At 63.2% G+C, this 24256-nt stretch overlaps 1 long non-coding RNA gene across 2 annotated transcripts; it reads left to right on the plus strand.

Annotated features, from left to right (window-relative positions):
• The first annotated feature begins 12557 nt into the window (after window positions 1–12557).
• On the plus strand, window positions 12558–18439 carry LOC116663325. 2 transcript variants are annotated; one of them, XR_004319593.1, is made up of 4 exons: window positions 12558–13388; window positions 14111–14314; window positions 15129–15242; window positions 15579–18439. It is a non-coding gene; the product is annotated as an uncharacterized LOC116663325 (long non-coding RNA). The 2 variants fall into 2 exon arrangements; XR_004319592.1 differs by having other exon boundaries at window positions 12558–13048.
• The last annotated feature ends 5817 nt before the right edge of the window (window positions 18440–24256 follow it).

Consider the following 24256-nt stretch of genomic DNA (forward strand, 5'->3'; position numbering starts at 1 on the left):
CCAGTGCCCTTCCAGCTCGCCCCTTCTCCGTGGGACCTCCAGGTTCTCAGCCCAGAGGCTGGACGCAGCCTGGGGAGTCCGTTTGCCTTCTGAACTCCGGCAGGGTTAGGAGGGGCTGTCATTTCCAAGGACCACCCTGCCTCGCCCCCAACTGGGAGGAAGTGCCAACCTGCTTGTTTCCTTGGGATTCATTTGGCAGCTGCTGTGCCCCAGGTCCTGGGCTGGGGTCCTGATCCCTGCTCCCAGGAACACGTGGGCTGGAGGGGGCGGTGGGGGAGACCCATCAAACCCCAGCTCCTCCGAAAGGAGAGTCCCTGGGCTGCGCTGCACCCGCCCAGGAAGCCGGCGCGGAGAAGCCAGAACCCTGCCCCGTGCATTTCCCACACACTCTGCGCCTCCTTTCTGCCCTCAAACCCGCCTTGCTGGCTCCACCTCAGGGCCTTGCACACACTGTCCCTCTGCCCACAGCATGTTCTACCGAAGACACCGTGCCTGACCACCCGACCTGAGTTGTCCCCAAGCCACCTGAATCACCCGGGTTTCTTGGTGACAGTTTCTCTCCCGATGGGCATGGGAGCAGAGGCCTCGCCAGGCTTGTCACAGCTGACCCCAAACTCCTGCCTGGGACGCCAGGCAGGAGGTGCGCTGGATAAATGATGAATGAATGAATGAGTGAATGGAGATGATCTGCAGCTGACTTGACAGGGGCCCCTGCTCAGAGCGACCCCTGGTTGGGACAGTCTGATGACCCGTCCCTCGGGGTCTCCCAGGGCCTCTCACGTTCTAGCTTGAATCTCCTTTTCCAGACGTAGCCCCCCAGCCTCACGTGACCCTGATGGCCCACACCGGACACTCGACATGCCCAGTGAATGTCCACCTCCCCCGGGAGCCTGCCCCCCCCCCCGGATGGGGAAGCCTGCGGGGCTGAGAGGACGTGGAGCACTGGGTCACAGTGGGCACAGCTCCGCCCCTCCCAGCCCGGGAAGGCCCCCGAGCCTCGGCCTGCTCGGCCGGAGGATGGAACGACGCCCTCTGGGTGGGAGGACCATCTGAGAAGTTGTACCAAGGCCGGGTCACCCCAGATGGGGGTGCACTCCTCTGATGGGTGCCCGAGCCCCCAGGCAGCCCGGCCTCCTGCAGCCCCGACCCGACCCGGATCTGCCTCCAGGACCTGCCTCCTCCCCTTCCTCCTCCTAACACTGTCGTCAGTGGACCAGCATTGGACGTTCGTTCTCCTCGATCCTCACAGCACAGGGACACAATGCGTGTGATCACTGCCGTTTTCCAGGCGAGCACACGGAGGCCTGAGCTCACACCCTAAGTCCTTGCTACTTGGTGTGCAGCTCGTGGCCCAGCAGAGCCGCGTTAACACATCCCAGGGATTTGCGTGCGTGCGTGCTCGCCAAAGCTGGGAGCACACCCTCAGGGTGGCGGGACTTGGCGTCGGCTGGCAGATCCTCGGAGGCTCAGAGCCCTGAGCCCTCTGCTCAGCGTCCGTCTCACAGCTCGCCCGTGGCTCTCGCGTCCCCACCCAGGGGTTCACACAGCCGACTGCTCGGCGTGCGACACTCTTTCCCCGTCTCTGGCCTGGGACCCCCTCCATCACCTTCGTCCATGCCCTCCCCCAACCCTGGCAAGGCCAGCCCAGCAGGGTGAACTCAGAAAGGCCTGGCCATGGGCTGTGAGAGAAGGGGACGGCTCCGGGCCCCACGCCACACCTGCGCCCTAGCCACATGCGCCCGCGGGGCCCCGTGCTTGGTGACTTCTCCCTGCCTGCGTGGGCGCAGGCGCGGGCGGGTGATGTGACTTGAGGATTAACAGCGTTGACGAGCTAAACCCTCGCTAACGCGCTGATTAGTGCTTTCACGTGGCTGCTAACGGGCCCCTCAGGATGTCACAGTACGCGCTCCCCAGGGAGGGGGGGAGGCACCTGCCGGGAGCCCACCCCGGGCCGAGTGGCCTTTGCCGCGGGGCGCGGGGCCCCTGCAGGTCTTCTCGGCCGGGGTTGGGGGAGGCAGAGAAGTGCCGCGGTCCCCGCGGGAGAGCCCCCAGCTGCCCGCGGCCCCAGAAACCGCAGGACCAGAAGCAAAGCCCATTCCTCGATGCCTTAGAAACGCACAAGGGAAATCCGGGCGCCAAAGCCGGGGGTGGGGGCTATTTTCAGCTAAACCCGCATCTCTGGAAGTTCTGGTGCTTTCTGGAAGGGGTCTGGTCGCAGAGTGAGCGGGGCTGCGCGTGGATCAGAGATGGCTGAGGTGCCCGCTCATTCTCTTGTTCTCTCCACGTGGGACCCCCTGGGGGGGGACAGGCTGCCCGCGGGGGTCACGCCTGGGGAGGGCTGCAGCTGGGGGAGAGCGGCTGATGTCAAGACGGACAGAAGCAAGTAAACCAGGGACCCTCAGCCGTGCAGGTGCCACAAAGAGGGCAAAACTGGTGGCTGACGGCATGAGGGGCTGAGACGCCCTCCCGCGGGGGCACTGCGGTCCCTCCGCCGGCCCCACCTGCCAGAGGCCCAGCGTGTGGCCAGTGGGCCAGGCACTGGCCCCATCCTGCTCCAGCCCTCGGGGCAGGACGAGGCCCTGCGGGTGACGCGGAACCCGGGAGCACCCCCGAGGCCGAGCTCGCCGTCCGCAGACCGAGGAGCCGGGTGCCTGGGCGCAGGAGGGGTTCTCCGCGGTGAGTCGCCCAGCCACAGGCGTTGTCACTGCATTCCTGACTCCTGCCTCCTGCCCCAGCCCCCGCGGGTGGGAGAACCTTGCCCTGCCTGACAGAGCGTGGGTCCTAACTTGGCCCGGAGAAACGGCCTATGGGAGAACGTGGCCCTTAAAAACCAGAGAAACAGTGAAATTGGAGTCACCAGTGGAGTATCCGTCAGTTTCCCTCCTTCAGGAACAGAGCCAGATTCGGGAAGTTTTGCAGAGCAGCCAGAGAGCAGAGGTGTTGGCCGACAAAGCCCCGGGGGCCGTCAGATGCAGGGAGCAGAACCCCGGGGGGCTCTGTGCTCCCCCAGCCCTGCTAACAGGTGTCCTTAATTCCATGCCTCGGTGCCAGTCAGAACTGGGAGAAACACAGGCTTTCATGCGTTTAATGCAGCAAATGACCACTGTGACACGTGTGACAGTGACCCAGGACACCTAAGTTTGGAGCCAAGGGAGCCGTGGACGTGAGTTCGCCTCTGACCATCATGGACAGCAAATAAAGGAACGAGAATCTTCTCGTGGGTTTGGAAGTAAGTGGCTTTACTTGCCCAGAAGGAGAGAAATCGCCCGTCGCCTGTCACTCTGAGAGGCCACAGCACTGGTCAGGTCTGAGGCTGAGTCCCAGCCGGGCCAAGGCACCCGCGCACCCCTTCGGATGCAGGCTGGGAAGAGGCGAGGGTTGCGTGTCACCCAGATTACGATGCTGTCGACATCAAGACCTACGGCAGGAGCAGGACCGACAGCCGCCGAGCCGAGGGCTGAGCCCCCAGGAAGGCAGCACCTGCTCCTCCCCTCCCCCACCAGGCAGCACGCTGACCCCACGCAGGGGCTGGGGTGGGCCCCGGGGTGCGGCAGGGCGAAGCCCTCCCCCTTGACGTGGAGCTGGCCCCGTCCCGGTGAGACTCAGAACCCACGGGCGACCACTGTAGGAAGCGACATGCTCTCGCCCTTCCTAGATGAGAAGGGGGACCTAAGGACAAGGGGCGGCTCCCGGCAACAATGCTGTGGCCATGAGGGCAGCCAGCCCACGGATGGAGCCAACACACGGAGAAGGCAGAGCCAGGAGAAATGCAGAGAAGCGAGGTCAATCACACGGTGCCCAGGACCCAGAAGCCCCTGGGAGCCTCAGTTAGAAGACGAAATAAACTCATTCATTTGCAAGACCGTCTTATGACCTGGGAGCTATTTGATTTCCCATTTCACAGGGAGTGTAAGCAGCACCAGTGGTCACGGAGGAGCCAGGATTTGGATGCAAGTCTCCTTGGTGCCACCACTCACTGTTCTGCCTCAGGTTTGGGAGCCAAAGCAGACCTTGGTGAGGGGAGGCCAGAGAGAGAAGCTGATGGAGGGCGTGAGCCAGGCCTCCCCCCACTTCTCAGCAGGGAAAGGGAAAGACTCTGGTGGCTGATTGGAAGCCGCCTGGGCCTGGCCCCGGCTGCCGATCACTGTGGTGAGGCCCCCCGTGCACCACGCGCACCTCGGGGAGGCGGTCGCCTAGCACCTTGCACTGACGGGGCTGCGGTGGGACTGCACGGCCGGCTGGAGATGCACCTGCTTCGTTGTTCCCACAGAAACGCACAGAACTAGTCCATCTGGGGAACGGAGCCAGCCTCCACACGGAGCGTGGGGGAGCTGGGCGGGGAAGGCTCTCGGCTTGCGGCCGCGCGGCTCCACAGGGCCGCTTTGTGGAAGGAGCCCTTGGAAGAAACAGGCAGCATTTAGAAAGGACGTGGAGGGAGCTGACGGAACAGCCGAGTCCACACTCAGCCTCCCCGAGCTCCTGCTCACGTCTCGGACCCCGAGGACGTGCCGCGGTGCCGTGGCCACGGAGGCCCCACTTCCGCGGCTGGAAACCCTGCTTCAGGGTCCGAGAGGAGCCCAGAGCCAGCTGTCCTAGGCCCTGACCTCGGGCGGGCACCCTCCCAGGCAAGCAGACCCCTCGTGGGAGGGACAGACGCCACGTGGGGGCCTCGGACCTCACTGCCGTCCGTGCCCCCAGCGGCAGGAGTGCGGCAGCACGTCCCCGCCGGGGGAAGCGCAGCTTAGCGGTAGGTGGGTGCCGGGCACCGCAACCCCCAGGGCCGCCATTAAAATAATAACAATAAGTAAATAAGCCTAATTTCCCCCAAAAAACAAAAACAAACAAACGAGAAAAGACCTTCCCTGCGGACACCAGCGCAGTCGGGGGGCTAGCGGGGGGGGGGGGCCGGGTGGGTGTCAGCCCCTCCCCGGGGCGAGTGTGAGCGGCGGGTGTCTGCACGGAAGGGGGTCTGGGGGCTTCTTCTCTGGTCAAAGGCAGAGGAGGAGGGTCTTGCCTCCTCAAGGGCGCCGTCGGCGGGGGCCCTGCACCTGCAGACCGCACCTCGTGTCGCCGCGCATCCCTCACCCCTGTGGCTGTGAGGCGGTGGACCTGGGCTTATCCGGCCGGAAGAGCGCCCCTGGGGAGGTGGGGGTCTCCCGGCCCAGTTTTAAAGATGAATTAGTTAAGACCCCAAGTAGAAGCCAGTAGGAAACCATAACTCGCTGCGGGAACGAAGCAGGAAGGCAGACGTGGCAAGTACCAGTCCCTCTGCGGAGGGAAGTGGGCCGCACGCCCCCTCTCGCGCATCCAGACTGAGTCCCGGCAGTGAAAGCCGGGGCCGGGGCGGGGCCGGCCACACCGCTGCCAGGGCGCGGCCCAGACCAGCTTCACCCGCGGCTGGGAACGCTTTGGAGACCGCACCCGAGGGGGCTTTGGGGAGGGGGCTTGTTGCGGTAAGGTGTGCTCGGGGATGGCTTCAGGGGCAGCAGGCACGACTGTGCGACGAGCCGCCAGGGGACTCGATGGTGACGTCAGGGAGCCTTCTGAGGTTTCCACGTCCGACGCGATGATGGGGAAATAGGCCAGGAAGCCGTGGCTGCGCCAGTTGGCGGGTGGCATTGGCCTCCGGTCAGAAGAGGGTCCGGGGCCCCAGAGACACAGACTCGGGGCTGCGTGTACCGCTCCCAGGCTGTAAACTGGGAGCACCTGAGTCCCAGTTCCTCGTCTCTCACTGAGGATCTCCCTGGGTGAGCACCTTCGGTGTCTGTGTGCACGACACATGCTGCGTCTGCAGGGAACGGTGACGCCGTTTCCTCTGCTCCAGACGGGTGTGCGTGACGCCCAGGCGTGCTGGGGCTATGGGGACACCGCTCGCTGACCTAGCACTTCATCCGCACGGCGGGGCGCACGCCAGCCCCCTCAGGACGGACTGAGTGGGAGCCCTGTGGCAGCTCGGCCACTCGCGGCTCCCTGGCTCGCCCCGAGAGCCAGTGGGGGTAGAGCCGTGTTCTCATTTTACAGCAGAAGCTCATTTTCAGCTGCTTTTCAAGAGGAGTGCCTCGGTGCATGGGAATGCACCAGGTTCCTGGAGCCACACGTGACTTTTAGCATTATGGGAGTTCCCCGGTTTTCACTGATTCAGTTCCTGGGGCCCTTAGAGGTGGCCCGAGGAAAACCACCTGCCGAGCCGATGATCGGCCGGAGGGGGAAGCTCAGCAGCGAGACTGTACGCTTCCGCTTCGTCGGGGCCCCTGGTGTCCCGGGCAGCTTGGGGGGCACTGAAATGCTCTTCAGGAGACTTCCTCCCGCGCAGGCCTCTTCTTGTGCCATCTTTCACTGCGATCGATCAGCTCCTGCCGTCCTCCGTCCAGGAAGGGCCCTGGCGCGCATGTCCAGGTGCAGCCGTCGGAGGACAAGGTACTTAGGGGAGTCTATAATTTTTATCAAACCTCCAGCAGTCCTGAATTCACTTTGTTTCAATGATGGTCGGGCGCATTTCCACGGAAGAGCCCCTTTCCCACGGCTGCTGTGGAAGCCGGGCTCCCCGCACCGCAGTCTTATCTTCCGGGAGCGACCTCCTCCGAGAACTTTGGCCTCTGCACTTCCCTTCCACTGAGTCAGCACCCAGCAGGTGCCAGGCACTGAGCACCCGGGCGAGACACAGCCCGTCCTCGCGGAACGGACAGCACGCAGGGGACGCACGAGAAGCGGCAGCGGGAGAGCCTCCTGGGGCCCATCTGCAGACGCTGAGAAGGGCTGCAGAGGGGACAGGCGGGGAGGGTGGCCAAGGCGGCGGACGCTGCTGCCAGCGGCCTCCCTAGCGGGACAGTGGCACTGACGTCTGCGGGGGGAGCAGCCAGGGGTGCGGGCGTTGGGAAGGGCACCCTCTCGGGGGAGCAGCGAGCGTGAAGCCCGAACAGGGGCAAGTGTGGCGTGCACGAGGGACAGGAGAGAAGTGTCCCTGGAGGGGAGGGACCACAGTGTGTAACTGCCCACCCAGCGTGTGAGGACGGACATCCACGTAACAGAGTCTGCGGGAAGAGGATGCAGCCAGGTGCCGTGCAGGGGTTTTGGGGGGGGGGGGGTTGAAATGCTGTCTTACCCAGATTTGAGGTCCTGGTGGGAGGGCCACGTCCCCTCCTGGAGCAGATGACTGCGTCCACTGCTGACACCCCCCCACCTGGGGCCACTGTACTTCCGTCTGACCGCCCCGGGGCCAGGCCCCCCCGCCCCAGAGCCCAGACACCAGCTGGTCCACAGGGCCGTGAGACCGGCCAGCCCCACCTGCAGCCCCACCCAGGCCGCAGTCACCAGGGCCTCTGGGGGGGCGGGTGCACTGTCTGCGGGGCCCACCCCCCAGGGCTGCAGGCCCGGCCCAGTCTCTAAACAGGGTGCTTGATTCCTGGATGTGCTCCTGCGGGGGCGGGGGTTGCTCAGAGCACAGACTCGCCCTCACAGGCTCTGCAGGGAGCACCCCCTGGTTCATGGGCCCCTGTCAGGCGCTGGGGGCTCACTCCCAGGACTTTTTGCAGACAGTCTTTGCACAGGAGGGACCCCAGGGGGTGTCTCCCTTCCAGGCGTCTCCTCACCCCTGTCCTGTGTGGGCCCTTGCTCCCCGCTCCCCACTCCAGATCCCTGAGGCGCCGGGTGGCATCCGTGAGAACCTGGTCCTCCCTCTCCACCTAAAGCACCCTCGCTGCCTACCCCCTGTTCCCCACTGTCCCCCGCTCCTCCCACCTTGGCCTGCCTGGCCCTCACTGCTTTGTTTGCCCAAATCCTGCCTGTCCTTCCCAGGCAGGCTCAACCCCCTCTTCCAGGAAGCCCACCATCCTCCCTCTCACACCCGCTTCCCCTCTCCTTTCTGAGGTCCTTAGAGCCTTGGTGACTAGGTTCTCATCCTCAGTTGGCACTAGAGCTGGTGGGCCTTTTTGATGGAAGTTAACCTGAAAATGGGGTCGGGGTGAGGTGGGGGAGCTCCCCAGGCCCCCAGACTTGCCACCAACCCTCCTCAGAGCTTGGAGCAGCTGCACGGCCTGGGGGTGGGGACGTAGGGGAGACCAGGGGACCCCCACGTGCCCTCTGGCTGCCCCACTCTCATGCTCTGAGCCCAGTTTTCCCGAGGTTGGGTATCAGGGATGGAAGTGGAGGGGAAGGCCCCCGGCGGTCTGCTCCTGCCCGGCCCGGCCTCCCCGGGGCAAACACGGGGCTCGACTCTCTGCACACCCCCCGCCTTTGCTGGTGGGAAACACAGGCCTCTGTCTGCCCTACAGACGTTTCTGACCCTGAGGGCCACTTTCTGAGATGACTCAGTTCCGAGCTGGGACCGCTCATCAGGACCCCACCTGTGAGCAGCCGGCCCGCATCCCGCAAACAGCCCCCTGCAGGCCCGCCCCCCAGCGCCCTCACTCGGGGTGCTGACAGGTGTCCTGCCTTCCCCACCCCTCTAGGAAGGTTCATGCTCGGCGACGGCCCGTCCCTGTGGCTCTCAGCAGCCGGCCCCCCCCCCCCGCCCCGTTATCAATGAACCGCTCGGCTTCATTAACAGCAAACGCCTTCGTTAACAGTTAGCGCCTCTGCCGGGCAGCGTGTCGGCCTGCAGGAACTGAGGGGGCGCGGGGTGGCATGGCCACCAAGAAGAGTCCACGGGGGCCCTGAGAGGGGACAGCGCTGGGCCTCGGCCCTGCTGGCCCTGGCAATCCCCGCATGAGCTGGGGGAGGCTCCCAGACCGGGAAGCCTGTCTCCCGTGTGAGGGAGGCCAGCCCAAGTGCCAGCGCCACAGAACCGACCGGCCCCCGCCCACAGGGCACGGCCGGCGGAGACCCCTCACGCGACACTGAGGGCAAAGTGCCTCAGGAAAAGGCCAGGCAGTAAACGTGCATGCTCTGAAGGGCGTCCGGCCTCCACTGTAACTGCTCGGCTCTGCCGTGCGGCCGAAAGCCGGGGGGCGCGAACCAGCTGGCGCCAGCAAAGCTTTACTTCCCCACGGGCCAGCTTTGGCTGGTGGGCTGCAGTCGGCTGGTCCCTGACCACCGCGTTTTGTCCTCAGCGCATCCCTGGAGGTGTCTGTGATACCCATCTTGTTGCTAGGCAGCTGGCGGCGGGAAGGGCCCACTGCGCTCAGGGCCGCTGCCACTCCTGCTGGGGCGGGCTCGCCCACCCAGCCCTCTGCCCAGGCGGGCCCTCCACCATCTCCTTCATGGCGGTGCCTGGGATTGAACCCAGGACCTCACGCCCCCTAAGCACGTGCTCTACCCCTGAGCTGTGCCCTCCCACCCCCACCTCACTGTCTCCTTTCAGCACCACCCCAGCTCCCGTGTGAGTCAGGGCAATAGGGCCAACAGAAGGGGTGTGTGTGTGTGTGTATATATATATATAAAGGGACTTGTTCTAAAGAATTGGCTCACACATTACAGAGACTGACAAGTCCCAAGGCCCCGGGCACCCGTGTAACGGTTTAACAACAGTTTAAGCCATAAGAAAGGACCACAACCCTGCGGCTTAAACAGGGGAAGCGTACGCTTTCCCAGGCCTGGAGGCTGGAAGTCCGGAGTCCCAGGGTCGGCAGGGCTGGTTCCTTCTGCGGGAGAATCTTCCAGGCCCCTCCGACTCCTGCTCGTGGTCGGCAAGCCTTGGGTCTCTTGGTCTGTAGCTGTGTGGCCCCAGCCTTGACCCTTTCCTCCCTCTGTGTCTGCGCCTTCACCGCCTTCTCTGCTCTGTGTGTCTGCCTCCGCGGCTCTGCTCTGCTTTTAAGGACCCCAGACACACAGGACTAAGGGCCCATCCTACTCCAGACTGCCCTCATCTCAGCTTCCATCTTAATTACTCCTGCAAAGACTTTGTTTCCAAATAAGGTTGCATTTGCTGGTATGAGGCCGAGGACGTCCGTGTCTTGGGGACACGAACGTGTGAGTCTCCTGAGCGCCTGAGCTTCATCTCGCGGCCCCTGCACCTGGCACTGGTTTGGGGACCAGACAGATGGGGAGTGACCAGGGCACCTGGCAGAGGCCCCAGGCCCTGGGGGGCAGGAGAGTGTCCAGGGGTGGCCTCGAGAGAGGGAGCCCCCGTCCCCTGCTGTCCCAGAGCTGGTGCTGGGCCGCAGGCTGCTGGTGACAGGGCCAGGCAGGACCAGAGAGGCCGTCCCCTCACCCACCAAAGATGCTGTGCATGGTCGTGGGGCTGCAGCCGAGCAAGTGTGTGCGGAGCCCGCGGGCGCCTGGTGCCCGTGCTCAGCACTGCCGGCGTGCGTGCAGCAGGGGGAGGAGGCTGTGGTTTTCACAGCAAAAAAAAAAAGGTCTTGACACCATTCTGCACAAGGAGGGAGGGACACTGCCCTCGGTGGGAGCCCGCCTCCTGCTGCTCTCGCCACCTGTCCCCATGGCAACACCTGGCCTGGCCCGCAAGGAGCTCTGGGGTCACTGGGACTCAACGAAACGCTCCCACCTGTCCCTCCCACCCACGTCCTTATTCCTGGGAGGGACGTGACTGTGTCCTTGGATGCCCGGCTCCGGGCCATCTGGCTCTAGTCGGCTGACGGTCCTGGGGGGACGGAGGGGGTGAGCGGCAGCTGGCCTGGGGCTGAGGATCACACTGGGGGGTCTCTGAGGCTGGGCTTCCCGGGACTACGAGGTGCTCATTATTCCGGAGTTGGCTGGAACCCAGGAGCTGCAGGGAGACCGCCCCCGACAGGACGCGGAGGAGGTGGACGAGTCCGGAACAGCGTTCTCCAGTGCTGCTGGGAGACACGGCTCCAGGCTGCTGTCTGTCGGGGCCACCTGAGTCCTGCCGGAAGGAAGTTCTCCTCAAGGACCAAGGCTTCAGGGTCACTGTCTGAAGAGGGGTCTTAGGGCCACGTCACCCCTCTCCAACCCTGCAATGAGCACTGGGCACGGGCAGTGAGAGAGCAGCCTGTGGCTGGGGACACACCTGCCCCTTGGTCTCCCTCCAACGACGCCCCGTGACCACCCTGCCGCGACCTCCCACAGACCCCCAGCCCCAAAGCCTCGCAGCTGCGTGCCTCAGCGTGCATCCGGGAAGGACGGGGCCAGGCTCACGGTCACCACGCCGGGCCCTCCCTCAGCAGAGAGCAGGCACAGACCGGGGTCCGGCTCCTCCCTTCCAGCTGCGGGACTTGTGGGGACGGCAGTGGGTCGGCCACCTGCATGTTGTTTCTAAAGCAGCATGCAAGCTAACCACCCTGCAGGCTGCTTTCAGGACTGGAGGCTGGGATGGAGGGAGCGCTCAGCCCATAGCGAGCGCCTGATAAACAACAGCTGTTACTATTATCTCGTTACGAAAGCAAACGCCAAGAAAAACAGCACAATCGTTGGCAGCACAGCCAGGGAGATGCTAGGGCCGTTCCCGGGCACAGCTTGACCGCCAGAGTCCAGTCGGGGTGAGAGGTCGGCGGGCAAGTGAGAGCGGCCTGGGGACTGGGCAGCATTCAGCCGGCGCGGTGGGCGTGTCAGAGGGTGGGAGCGAGGCCCCAGGGGGCGGCCAGGAGGAGATGCTCCAGCTGCAGGCTTCGTGCGGCCGCAGCAGGCTGACCTCACCTTCCCTGGGGTCCGTGGGCTCCGCAGTGCATCCTCCATGGTGCGGCCCAGAGGGAGAGTCCGGGTGGGTCTGGGTGGCCACGAAGAAGGAATGCCTGTGTCACACGTGTAGACCTCCTCTGTGCACTGACCCCTTCAGCACGTGCATGTGAAGACCCTACTCCACGCCAGGCAGCACAGACACAGCCACCCTGACAGCGACGCAGCACTGGTGTGGCAGGTCTGACTGGCAGCCAAACACCGATGGTCAGTAGTTGGCCACCCCTTAATTCCACGACCACCAGGCCCGACAGGAAATAGTGATGACCAAGGCCAAGTCCATGCCCTCGAGGCACCGCCATCTTGCAGGGCGGGGGCAGGTGTGATCCAGCAGCCCGAGGCCCCAGCACCCGGCGGGCTCCGGGCTCTGTGCAAGGCTGAAAGCTGGTGGCACCTGTCAGCACGCCCCCCGACTCAGGGAGACATGTAGGCCGGGGCTTAGCAGGTTAATGACGAGGCACAGACACCCTGATGAGCTGGGAGCCTCCGCTGGCTCCAGGGCGGAGGCCAGTTCTCCCGGCTGCAGACAAGAGCTTTCCTACCTTTGTAATTAGTTGGCTGGGACGAAAGGCCCAGTGAGAGAGATATCTGGGGCAGAGCGCGGACTTCCGTGTGCTCGGAACCAGCCCCTCCGTCTTCAGGGGTCAGCCACGTGCTTGCCCTGGGAGAGGACTGGCGGGCCGGCGGGGCCAGAGGCGAAGGGGAGGCCGGGCTCCGGAGTCCCCCACAACCCCGGCCCAGCGCTCCTCTGCTGGGCGCCCTCTCTGCCTGGGCCTGGAAAATGGGTTAAGCTGGTTGGCCTCCAGTTTCCAGGAATCTGGACGTGGCCTTGCAGCTTCTGACGAGGCTGGGGACTTCCGATTCCCAGCGCCCTCTGGCCAGCCCCTTCCACCCTGCGCCTCGTGGCCTGTGTGCAAGCTCCGGGCCCTGGGCTATGCTTTCTAGGAACCACGCCAGACACCCTTGGATCTATTTCCTAAACACACTGAAAACCACATGAGGAGGGAGGGACCCCGGGACACCATCTTAGAGCTGAATCAGCCAAGCAAGCGGAGACCCAGAGTCAAGGGTGGCCCCTGCTGCGTTGTTTACAGGGGGAAGGCAGAAAACAGCTCATCAGCCCTTGGGCAGAACCGGGTGCACTGATCTGCACTTTGTGCCGGGGAATCACGGCCGGGGGCCCGCGGGAGTGGGGCGCACAGAGGATGCCCACGGCCGGAGCCGTGGGCCACGCCCTGCACTCCAGGAAGCCAGTCTCTCTGAAGCCGGGAGCTGTGCTGGGGGAGGGGGAAACAGAGGCTCCGAGGGTTCCCAGCCGCACCGGGGTCACACCCAGCCTGACTGGACGCCTGGTTCTTGGCAGTGACTCTGCAGCCGAGAAAGTGACACATCGCCCGACATGCACGGGCGGGGACGGTGCCCACAGAACTCCAGGTGGGAAACAGCCGGCCACAGCCAGGTAAGCGCACGCCCTCGTGCTTGTGCAAATACACACGTCCTCCTGCACAGAAATGGGGTGGTCGCCCATGGGAAGGTGGTCACAGTTTCCTTCTTTGACTCTCGAGTCTTCTGAACTGTTTTTGCAATAATGATGAACTCGTTTTATAATCAAAGAACACAATAAAGCTATTTTTAAAGGCGAGCAATTGACACCTTGGAGAAGGGCGTGAGGCAGGCTGAGATGAACCATCTGGGGCACCAAACTTGGTGGCACTGAGGGACTCGGCGTGGCCTCAGAGGCCTAGGACTCCCCTGCCCGCATGGACCAAGCCCTTGGAGGAGGGGCCCAGGGCAGAGAGGTGAGGACACGAGGCGGCACCAGCCCCTGACAGTGACGAGACAGCTCTGTCACTAACATATGGGACAGCCGCCTGCGCTCCCTGGAGTCTCTCAGCCAACAAAGAGAAACCAGAAGCCCACACTTCAAAACCCCCGCAGACACAGCACCCCCACCAGGGAGGGGCCAGGTGGGTGGGGAGGCACAGCCGCGTCCCCTTTTGGAATAACAATATGAAGGAGGGACACAGTCCTGCCTGGCGGGGAGGATCTGCCCAGCGGTGCGGCCGTCCGGCAGTTCCAGACAGCTCCCTGGCTGAGCTGTGTGTCCAGCAGCCATTGGGGAGGGTCTGCTCCAGCCATCCACACCCCCAAGACGTGGTCCAGCAAAGCCCGAGTGCAGTCTCTGGAAATCAGCACCCAGAGGCCCACTCTTCCTGCCACGTTAACCAGCCCAGACCGGAGGCTGGAGCCTGGCGACGCTTTCTTCCGGTTTTGCTAAACTCCCATCTCCGCTTCTGAGAAGGGCACACATCCCACGCACTCCCTCCCTCCCCAGCACAGGGCCCCCCAACAATGAAATGAGGGGCACCTTTGACCTCGTGTTAGCCTGATGAATGGACAGAGTCTGGGAAATGACACTGGCGCCGCCGGTGATGGCCGCAGAGTGGCAGCTGAGGGTGGGAAATTAAAGCAGCCTGCTTGGGCCATCCATCATTAGAATGCGTTCCTTGTCCCCTGCCAGGGCCAGCCGCGCTCTCTCAGAGCAACCTGTCACCCCGTGGGCCGCGTGACAGCACCTCTCCCCAGACCAGGGCCAAGCAGACACCCAAAGCCCAGCGCCCGCTTGCTGAAATGCCTTTTAAATGCTGTCCTAAATGAGGATTTAACTGCAGCGTGATAAGGCGTCTCGTGTGTGTAAAGGACAAAGCCCCCCTGTAAGCGTCATGTAAGTGACCACTCTGCCTTCTTGGCCGTGGCCCCACCCCACCAGCGGTCACCCGCCCAGCCTCGGGCAAGCTTCCGTTCATTCGCTCATTTATGAGCAATGTAAGAGGCAGAGACAGTCCTTCGCGCCCACCAGCTCCCATCTCCTAGTCCTCCTTCAGGGGTCTGGGAGGGGGAAGACCAGCCCCAGGTGGGATGTGGGGTCCCGTGACCGGTTCTGGCCAGGGAGGTGCCAGCAGTCTTCCCGGGGGAGGTGGCTGCCGTCCATCTCTCTTTTCCCCACTGGGGGAAACACAGAGGCCCCAGGCTGGGTGGCAGCGTGGAGGACAGCCGCCCTGGAGAGTGGCCGGCCCCAGAGCAGTCTCCGTGGGGGGCATGAACCCGTGTGTGTGTGCAGGTGCCCGGTCACTGCAGCTGACACAGCCAGATGAACGCCCAGCTTGCTGGGCGGGGGGTGAGGAGCAAACAAGAGAAGGGGTCTTGCCCTTTGGGCTTCAGTCTGGGAGAGGCCGCAGAACCACTTCCAGCTGCCCCATTCAGACACGAGCGGCTAGACCCTTAGAGAGGAAAGTCTCATCCCCACTGCCCAGCAGCGGAGCCCCGACCAACGGACCCCTGCTTCGTCCTCTGGCCCAGGCTCCAACGTCTGTCCCCCTTGGAAGCTCTGGAATTTCAGGGTGGGCTGGGGGAGCCCTCGGCAGGTTTGGTGACTCAGATGGAGCCACTGCGGGGGGTCACAGGACTGCTGGGGTCAGAGGGGAAAGGTCTGCGCCGCCTCTGGCCTGCCTGTTATTTTCTGTCACATCTTCCCCCAGAGGCATCCACGGAAGTCGGAACTTTTATGAGCAGAGCCCAGCCGGCCACGATCACCATCTGGGAACATCTTTCTGACGTAGACTGGCTGGCTTGGTAGGGGAGGCGCAAATCAGGTTTGTCTAAATTGGAAACTCACCAAGCTTCTGTCAACGGTGGGAAGTCTTTCAACAAGCATCCATGGGCAGCCTGCTGTATGCACAGCGCTCAGCGCCCTTGAATCCTGAAGCTGCTCTGAAGGCCAGGCCTGGAGCTGAGGAGCGCACCTGGGGGCGGGGGTCTGCGTTCAGGCCTCTATTATTAGTGTCTCCCCACCTTCCTAGGGCTTCCCAAGGTCTGCGCCCACCAGAAATCCAGGACTGGAGGGACGAGGGCACTCTGCCCTAAGCCCTGCCCCAGGCCTCCCCACCACCATCCCTCCTGACACCCAGACGCTCTGCACCGTATTTCAGGAGGACCAATGCCGGCTGTCCGAGCACCTCTGCAGACGTCTGCTCACCTCATGCAGCCCTGGCCACTGCGGGCACCTGGAGCTCTCCGTGGTACGTCCCGCAAGGGGGTCAGGTGGTCCATGGGTGCCCTGAGCCAGGTGCACTCTACGTAAGGGCCCCCTGCTCCTCTGGGGCTGGCGTCAGGGGCTTTCTGGGCCCCAGTCGGGAATCAAGGAAGGAATCTGGCCCTGAAGACACTCCAAGGTACGTGCTCCTCGGGGCCAGGGTAATTCCTCACCTCTATTCTTGAAGAAACATGTCTGGGAAACTCAGTGCTCCCCAGTCTCCCCCATCCAGAGTCCAGAGCTGGAGGAGCCACACCCCCTCGCCTGCCCTGGGACCCTAAACAGCCCCCGGAGGGCATGGCTTCCCCGCAGGACCTCAGCCCCCGGGCTTCCTCCCCAGATGCGGAGCCCCAGGACAGAGTTCCACCCATTCTCTAAGCACCTCACTGCACCTTCCAGAGCCCCTCTTTGCGGGGTACACTTCAAACTGTGCCTTCCTTTTCCTGCACAAGCGCGTCCCCTTCCCGCTCCATGCCATTAAGGTTTGTGTCTCCTCAGAGGTAGCGTCTTTGTCAGTTTTCAACACGAAAAGTAAAAAGTTTACAGGGATGTTGACAGGATGGTTAAAAATAGTCCTGTCTCTTAAAAGGTGAAAATTTGGTGAGGAATGCTGGGGGCTGGGAGTTGGGAGCGCATGCTTGCCTCTGTCCGGCCCACCCACCATCTGGGAAAGCCAGCCTGCTCCTCTTCCGACTCCGGTGGCCCGATCAGACGCCCGGACCCTGCCTGCCGCCCGCCTCCAACCCGGACGCCCATCAAACTGCTGGAACGCCAGCCTGAGCTTTAGTCTTACCATCTTGACACATACCAGTTTCTGATTCAAGGAGTGTGACTTCACAAACTGGGTTTTCTTAGGTAGTGACGCTTTAAAAAGAAAAAAAAATGGTGTTGATTCCAAACACCTGCGATGCCGGGGCTGATTCTGCCATCAGGGCATCGAGAGTCCCTTCTCTGTGGAGAAGCTCTGCCACCTTCCATGCCAGCGTCAACACCAGCCACGATGTCCTGAGCGGGTCCCAGGACTACAGACCTGGCACAGGAAGGGACCACCCCAGACTCCCACTGCAGCAGCAGCGGAGGGCAGAGAGGTCTGCGGAGCGAGCAGCGGGGACCAGGGGTGGTGGTGGGTGAGGAGGTGGGCTGGTGAGCAAGGTCCGGTAACCCAGGGCCAGGCTGGGCGGGATCTGGGCGGCGCCAGAGCCCCTCCTCTGTCTCCTGGGGGGAGGGGGCCATGCTTCCCCCACCTCCTGCTCCCCCATGGCCCTGCTGCCCTGCCTGGGACCCCCCCCCCCCAAGACTCCGTACCACCCGTGAATCTTTGAGGGTCCCCTTCTGCAGCCGCACACAGCAGAGGCCTCGGGAGCGCTCAGGACCCCGCCCTGATGTCGCCGTGACTCGCCACCTTTCCCGCTTCCCTTTCCCGTTGAGATGTACTTTCTGAGCGCACGGGAAGGACCGCCCACGCTGGTCAACTCACTCACTCGCAGACTCGGAGAACCATTAATCACTGACGCCCTGATTTAATCTTCCTTCGGAGCCCCTAGCTAAAGAGCTACAGCTGGGGCCGCCACCGCTGGGGCCACCTTCCTGGTCAAGATGCGGAGAGCTCCCTCCTCTGTGAACCAAGGGTCTCCTCTCCTCTCTTCTCGGGGAGCCTACGGAGGGGACCTGAGATGCTGCGGCCAAGGAAAGGAGGGCCGGGTCAGGGAGCCCACTGCTTCCCCTGCCCTGCCCCGCCCAACCACCCCGGCCTCGAACAAACCACGCCCACACCACGCCCCATCACGCCGTGCCACGCCCACACCGCACCTGTCATGCCACGCCCCCATCAGAGCGCATCCCTGCTGAGGCCCCACCGTGCCCCCACCCTCCTCTCTCCCTGCGCAGCTGCAGCAGCTGGGCTCTCTCCCTCCCTCAGCAACTCCTGTTCGCTGCGGCAGTATTAGCCTTGCTAAGGCACAGCGTGGACGGCGTCCCTCCACTGCTCTAAAGCCTGCCATGGCTCCCTGGCCTGGGGACGAAGTCCAGGTGTTCGGGCCGGCGTTCAGGGACCCCACAGTCAGTCCCCGAAGTGGGAGCTGATCCGCTCTGCCTCCTCTGGTCTTGTCGCCCGCCCCCGTCTCCACTCCTGCTGTGGTCTCTGCATCTGGACCCCTCATTCTACGTGCACACCCCCAAAGCTAAGCCCAGACCCCAGTTTCCTCCCGGGGCACCCTGACTGGGTCAGAGGCGGTCTCCCGCGGTGGAGGTACTGGCCTTGCCTTTATTGGTCATTACGAATAATCATAGTGACGTGTCTTGAAGCCTCGCGGGGGCCAGGCTCCGGGCTGGGGGCTTCCTGAGTCTGTAGCTCAGCCACGTGAGGCTCGGAACGAGGCCTGCCCCTGGGGGGCTGGGGGGCAGTGTGGTTTGCTGAGTGAAGGCTGAGATCTCCAGGCAACAGCTCTGACTGAGAGGGGAACCCAGGACCCGGGGAGAACGTACTGAACCCCGAGGGCACGTGGTCACAAGGATGCACACAGTTTCTGATGCTTGTGTGGTCCCCGTCTCACCTCCAGCTCTGTCCTCCGCTCTCCCCACCCGCTGCGGGCCTGCAGCCCTCCTCCTCACCAACTGGAGGGGACGCTTAAGAGAGAGGACAAGGCGGGCGGGAGCCTGGACCTGATCCCGGAATGTGCACTTGAGCTCCACTCCGCTGCCAGCTGTTTAAAAATGGAAGAGATTAAAAATGAGCAAGTGAGAGGCCTTTGAGCAGAACCATCAGCAGCGGAACTGTGCAGACTAATTCCATTTCCGCCTCCTCCCGCTCTGAGGGGAGCAGGCTCACGGCCCGCTGCTCGGCAAGGCGGGATGCAGAGCCCCCGCCTTCACCCGCCACCGCCACCTGCAAGTTTCCCCAGCTTCTCCCAGACACAAGCACCCCAGTTATGGCTCCTGACAACCCCCATGTCCCGCTGGCGGTCACCCACGTCCCCGGCGGCACTGGAGAGAGAGAAGGCTAACCGTGACCACGTGAGCGCAGGCTTCTCGGGCTCCCGGGCGGTGAGCGTTAGCAAAGCGAGGAGGGCCTCCTGGGCCTGCTGGGAGCTGGGCTCCCACGCGCCCCTCTGTGGGGTCCCCACTGCCCCTCCGTCAGGCGGCGCCATCAGCCCCCACGGCTACAATCATGGGGACAAGCCACCCCAAAATGTCAGCCACGGAAGACAGCAAGAACACCCATGACCTCAGCCCCCGTGGGCCAGGAAGTGGGAGCGGCCTGCTGGGTGGGCTCGGGTGGGCTCTGGTGGGCTCAGGGTCTCCCAGGAGCTGGCAGTCAGGCTGGCAGCCGACACCGCCTGATCTGAAGGCTCGAGGGGGCCTGTGAGCAACAGGCCCCTGTTCGCCACCAGGCGGGCCTCGCCACCAGGCTGCTGGTGGCAGCAGGGCAGCTGGCCAGCCCAGCAGGTGTCGGGGCGGGCGGAGGGCACACGCACCCGGCAGCAGCCACAGGCCCTTCACCACATTGCCTCAGGGGACCGAGGGGTCTCTGTCGGCCACGCAGACCAACCCTGGTGCCATGGGGGGGGGTGCTGCCAAGATGTGACACTGGGGACAGGTCTCTGGAGCCATCTTGGAGGCTGGTTTCTACCTCATTTCCCCAGTCTGCAGACAAGCAAACCGAGGCTCGGGCCGTGTAAGTCCCTGGCCTGAGCTCACCCAGCCGCGAGTAGAGCCCGGCTGGGACCTCAGCCCGCCTGACTCTGTGGTCCCAGGACCCTCGTGGGTCACATGGGTGAGTTCTAGCCCTGGCGCTGGGACTTACTGCGACATGTGACCTTGAGATGGTGGATGTGTGACCTTGAGATGGGTGGGGAAGTTTGGCTCTGTCCCTGCATCTGAGAGGCCACAGGCCCGGCCGGGATGGCAGGACCCATCCTGGAGCCAGTTCTCATCCCCCACGGCCTGCCTGCAGGCAGGAAACTCAGACATGACGGATTACGTTGCTGGTCAGGGTGGGTCCGGGGGTCAGAGCACACAGGCCCCGTGTCCCAGAGGTCTTCACTGCAGGACCGGCCTATGCGGATGGAGGGTACAAGGCTGAGAATAGTAACAAGGGCCACCTGGGCTTTATCTCCTCGCCCCTCACCGCCACCACCTGAGGCAGGTGGCATTACTACCCCACAGAGGCGAGCACAGACTGAAGGCCAGTGACCTCCCAAAAGCAGGAGAAACAGGTGTTAGTCAGGTAAGCAGCTGCTGCGACAAACATCCTCACATCTCAGAAGCTTAAGACAAATTCATTCTCACTCACACACCAGCCAGCATGGGAGTTTCGGGCAACAGCTCAGATCCTCAGTGGCTCCTTTCTCATAGTTGACCTGCCCTGGCCCCTCAGGGTCTCCTGACCACGCCCCAGTGGAAGGACTGCTGGTAGCCGGCCCGGCCCAGGGCTCATATGAGTAGCATCGCTCGTGCCCACGTCCCCCTGGTCAGAAGACACGTGGCCCCTCCTGCCAGCAGGGCCATGAGGTCCCGCTGTGTGTCCAGGAAGAAAAGGAACCCAGTTTGATGGACTCAGAGTGCTTGCACTGGCTGGATCTGAGTCCCCACCATGTCTCCAGCCAGTTCTCTCCAAATCCCAAGGCCTGGCTGGTGGCGCCAGGGCCAAACCCGCCCCCACAGCCCACGAGGGTTCAGAGGACTCAGGTCGGACAGTACACAGACCGGGGGTGTTTGCTGCATCGCGTTTGGGTTGAGTTTCTCCAAGGGACAAGGGCCAGGCTCCTCTACCAGACTTTGGTCTTGCTGGGGACATTGAGGTCCAAGGTAGCCTGCTTTCCCGGAGCTCACCTCCCAGACGTCCACATGTGAGGGTCCAGCGAACCCTTCACTGTGCAAAGGAGCAAGCTGAAGCTCTCCCCCAGGGCTGGCGTGCCCCTGGCTCCACAGTCTTCCTCCTGAACCTCCCCTTCTCTTCCTTACTGGGGCTCAGGCTAGTCCCCAAGGAGCCAGAGGGAGCCTTTAAATTACTAGTCACATCACTTCACAGTGTAACTCAAAACTGCCGAAGGCGCACTCTCACCTGAAGTCAGGCCAGAGTCCGGGCCCTTGAAGCCCTGGAAGCTGCCCGTTCTGAAGCAACCTGACCCTCCTGACACCCCTCTCCCTCCCCCCGCACCCTCCCTCTGATGCTTCTGGCCTCGGTTGCCCCCAAATATGTCAGGCTTGCCCTCACCACTGGACCTTTGCACATGCTTTCCCTCTGAGAATGCCCTTCTTACAGATATCTGCATGGCCCCTTCTTCCCTCCACACATGTCCCCTCTAAGGCCCCATCCATGAGACTTGCCCTGGCCCCCTATTTTAAATTAGAACCCCCTCCTCACCCCCTTTTCCAACCTACACAACATACTCTATTTATTAGTACATATTGATTGCTGGTTTGTATTAGTGCCTCGTCTCTCTAGCATGTGAACCCCTGGAGGGAGGACTGCTGTGCCATCCCCAGCACCTGGCACAGAGGATGAGCCCACCCATTGTTTCAGTGTACACGGGTGTGCAGAGCTCTCTCCTCCCGGTCACCACCTCTGTGCAGCCCACCTGGACTAACCTCAGGAGGACAGCTGCTGGCTCACCACAGCAAAGGGAAGAAGAATGGATTCATCTCGCACCGTCACTGCCCCACTCCACAGCCGCAGAGGGAGAGCTGCTGTCTGGCCTCGCTCACCCTCGAGGAGGGGTATTGAGACCCACCACTTGGGTCCTCAAATCCTGGCCAGGGGCTTGGGAGGCTGCCCCGCTGTTGGATTCTCCTCCTCCAGGAGCTCGTCCTGACAGCCGTGTCAGAAGCGGCTGGCAGGAGGCTTCATTCTGAGCCGCCCACCCCCCCAAATGAGCAACTTCACCGGGAAGCCAGGCAGGGCCACCACGTGGCTGCAGCCCTCTGGGCATCTCAACATGTCACCATTCTTGTTCAAGTGACAATATTTTCAAGTGAGAAGGGGGTGCAGGTGGACTGTGACAGGCCCACAGCTGACGAGAGCCAGCTGGAGAGCCAGCCCCCCTCCAGGCTATCGGAGAGCCCGGGGCTCAGCGGTGGACAGACAGGCCCAGGACACGCTGACTCAGTGGCTGGTCAGGACAGCCCGAGCCCCCCCCAGGTCAGAGCAGCCGAAGCCCGGGAGGTGGCCCCAGGCAGCCCCAGCTGTGCCGCTCCTGGCTGAGCAAGTGTCCGCACAGCCCAGCGGCCTCTTCCTGACGTCACACAGGAGGGGGTTCAGCGACGGCACCCTTGGCACGTGGCACCCGGTCTGCACGTGGGCCCCTGCCTTTGCCCTGGGTGCACTGTGGCTCTTCTGGGTCTTCCTGGGCCAGCAGCCTGACCCAGCCCTCCGTCCCCAGAAGCCTCTGGGGAAGCCCTCGGGGGCGGGGTGGGGGTACCGCCACAATTCAGGACCCGTTCTCTCATCTCAGCCAGGGAGAGGCGGGGCCTGCCCGACCCCACACTCGCTCAGTGGCCGGGGGGAAGGGGGAGGGGGGAGGGAAGGCGGGGGCCCTTCCCCATCAGGCCCCTGCAGACATGCGAATTAGTGTGTAGGAAGCTGCTGGCCCAAGTGGCGGAGGGGTCTCAGGACCCCCAGATCATTACCAGGCTCGTTTTTGTGACTCCCAGTGCTGGTGAGCTCGGATATGCGGACGTGAAGAGAACGCTCTTCCTCGGCCCCGTAAACAGCACCTCCGCCGTCAACCTCACTTGGATGCACAGCTTGCAATTGGCCCTTGGTCGCCCCTCTCACTTGGGGCAAGTAAGTTTTGCCCTCTCTGCTGTCTGGGCCTCAGGAGTCAGGCGAATGCGGGCCCCAGGTGGAAGCTGCATCTCCCTAGGAACTGGTGACACGGACGTTGCATTGCCCTCGATGCCCGGCCGCCACGCCCGTGGGATGTCGGAGGACTCCACGCCGAGTGGCCGGGGCCACGCCCCCCACCCCCAGCAGGGTCAAGGCCCAGCAGGAAGGTCACCTCAAGGCTGGCAGAGCTGGAAGGCAGCCAAGGTCCCGTGAGCTGCCGCCCCTGCAGAGCATCCCCCAGGCCTGCAGGGGCCCCCCAACCCAGGACAGGTCCCAGGCTGGGCACGGGTTAGTCTCCCTGGGGCACAGAGCCGGCCCCAGAGCGAGCAGCGGCACAAGCACTGCCTTCAGCATCTCCCCGCGTCAGCTCAGCACCTGGCCAGCGATGTTGGGGCTGGGGGAGGCTGCTCTGCACTGGGTTTTCCCAGGACACGGGGCCTGCGGAAGCCCCGCCCCGCCCACCTGACCCCCACGTCTCAGCCACCCGGCTGAGGGTGGCCAGGTGTGTCAAGGCAGCTTCACTTCGCTGCTGCTGCTGGCTCTGACGTCCTCGTCACCCGGGCAGCCCGGAATGGCATCTGGAATCAGGCCCCACCTCGCTTCCTTTGCCTGCAGGATGCTTGGGCCACAGAAGGGAACCGTCACCATAGCATCAGGAAGAGCCCCGAGTGACAAACCCTAAAGGAGACAGTCGAGCCGGGGCCAAGGTCAGGATGCTGAGCGTGCTGCCGCCGTGCGTGGCGTTAGGCAGGTCCCTTCCCCCCGGCCCCGCTTGCTTGTCTGTAAAGTGGCGATGTTTACAGTTATCCGCAAGGGAACGAGGAGGTCCCATGAGATGACCTGTGGGTAGTGGGTGGACTCGGCGCTTCCCAGAACATAGCCTTCAATCAAGTAATGTGGAAAGTCCTCCTCTAGACACGCACCCCATCTAGGCCCTAAGGGACCCTCCACTCCCGCTGGACTCTGTGTAACCCAACGTTTCCCAAGGGCTTGTGACCAGAGTCGTCCGCAGGTGTCACACTGCATCAGTCAGCCTAGTCCAGGTTGGTGGCAGTAACAAAGAGCCCCCATCTCCTGGATCCCTGTGGCTTGCAAGTGATAGTTCATCCTTCACACGGGCCGTGTGCAGGTGGGCTGGCGGAGGGACCCTACCGCTCAGTCCCGGGGACCCAGGGGATGGAGGCCCCGTCCTGGCCCACACTTCGTCACAGGGGAGGGCAAGGCATGTGGCAGACCACTCTCTGACTCTCCAGTGTCCTTGAGAAGCGATGCACATCGCCTCTGCCCGGTCTCACTGGCCAGAGGGAGGTACATAGCCACGCCCACCCAAAACAGGGGGCAGGGGTCTCCCCTAGCCCCGGAGAGGAGGGGCCAGACCTGTGTGCCCGCCCCCAGCTGCTGCGATCCTGAGGTGGCCCCACCAAGCAGACCCTGGGGATGGCTGGTTGGTTCCCTAATGACCCCAAAGGGGGAGAACTGTCCTCAACCAAAAGTCAAACCCAGCGTTTGGGGGACGCACCCACCCAAGCTGAAAGGGAGGTCTTGCTTTTCTGTATCTCAGCAGCACAGGCTTCCACTGGCTCTGCAGATCCATATATTTATTCGTATGGAAACTGTGTCCCAGCCAAGTGCGACATTTGGATACTGAGTCACTGTTTTGGTTCATCCCGATGTCCCACAAAAGATGAAAACACCCGAAAAATATTATGGACACAGTCTTGCTTATTTGTTTCCTGGAAGCAATTTTT

This window comes from Camelus ferus, chromosome 4, assembly GCF_009834535.1.
Source record: "Camelus ferus isolate YT-003-E chromosome 4, BCGSAC_Cfer_1.0, whole genome shotgun sequence".
Classification (NCBI taxonomy): Eukaryota; Metazoa; Chordata; class Mammalia; order Artiodactyla; family Camelidae; genus Camelus; species Camelus ferus.